Here is a 1592-nt window from a genome sequence, read left to right as displayed (position 1 = left end):
CTCCTAGTTAAGTATGTTGATTCTTGAATACAGCTACTTTTATGAGTCTTGGCCGTGGCCCAAAGCACTCTGTCTTCTAGTATTACCACAGGATACATACATGCCACAGACACATAACTGGGTGAACCTTTTCAGATTGTGACTCAGCTTTGCTAGAGTCCCTAATTAGAGGTGTCCAGGATTCTTAAGCACACTCTTTTTGCCTTGAATCACAACTTTATTTTTACCCTTGCCTTTTGGTTTAAAGGGCTATTGGCATTTTCTGCTTGCTTTTCTCTCTTTTTTTTTCTCTCTTTTTTTTTCGCATATACTCTCTCTCTTTTTTTTTGAATTCACTGCTTTTTCTTGCTTCAAGAATCATTTTTATGATTTTTCAGATCCTCAGTAACATGTCTCCTTTTTCATCATTCTTTCAAGAGCCAACATTCATGAACATCAAATTCAAAAGACATATGCACTGTTCAAGCATACATTCAGAAGTCAAAGTATTGCCACCACATCAAAATAATTAATCTGTTATAAAATTTGAAATTCATGCAATTCTTTTCTTTTTCAATTAAGGACATTTTTCATTTAAGAAAGGTGATGGATTCATAGGACATTCATAACTTTAAGGCATAGACACTAAGACACTAATGATCATAAGACACAAACATAGATAAACATAAGCATAGTTTTCGAAAAAGACAGAAAAATAAAGAACAAGGAGATTAAAGAACGGGTCCACCTTAGTGATGGCGGCTTGTTCTTCCTCTTGAAGATCTTATGGAGTGCTTGAACTCCTCAATGTCTCTTCCTTGCCTTTGTTGCTCCTCTCTCATGATTTTTTGATCTTCTCTAATTTCATGGAGGAGAATGGAATGTTCTTGGTGCTCCACCCTTAGTTGTCCCATGTTGGAACTCAATTCTCCTAGGGAGGTGTTGATTTGCTCCCAATAGTTTTGTGGAGGAAAGTGCATCCCTTGAGGCATCTCAGGGATTTCATGATGATGAATTTTCTCATGTCCATGAGTGGGATCTCTTGTTTGCTCCATCCTCTTCTTAGTGATGGGCTTGTCTTCATCAATGAGGGCGTCTCCCTCTATGTCAATTCCGATTGAATAACAGAGGTGACAAATGAGATGAGGGAAGGCTAACCTTGCCAAGGTAGAGGACTTGTCCGCCACCTTATAAAGTTCTTGTGATATAACCTCATAAACTTCTACTTCCTCTCCAATCATGATGCTATGAATCATGATAGCCCGGTCTATAGTAACTTCGGACCGGTTGCTAGTGGGAATGATTGAGCGTTGGATAAACTCCAACCATCCCCTAGCCACGGGCTTGAGGTCATGCCTTCTCAGTTGAGCCGGCTTCCCTCTTGAATCTCTCTTCCATTGAGTGCCCTCTTCACAAATGTCTGTGAGGACTTGGTCCAACCATTGATCAAAGTTGACCCTTCTAGTGTAAGGGTGTTCATCTCCTTGCATCATGGGCAAGTTGAATGCCAACTTTACATTTTCCGGACTAAAATCTAAGCATTTCCCCCGAACCATTGTAAGCCAATTCTTTGGGTCCGGGTTCACACTTTGATCATGGTTCTTGGTGATCCA

The sequence above is a fragment of the Arachis duranensis genome, chromosome 7 (genome assembly GCF_000817695.3).
Source record: "Arachis duranensis cultivar V14167 chromosome 7, aradu.V14167.gnm2.J7QH, whole genome shotgun sequence".
Lineage (NCBI taxonomy): Eukaryota > Viridiplantae > Streptophyta > Magnoliopsida > Fabales > Fabaceae > Arachis > Arachis duranensis.
The sequence above is the reverse complement of the archived record's forward strand: the minus strand, read 5'-3'. Positions refer to the sequence as shown.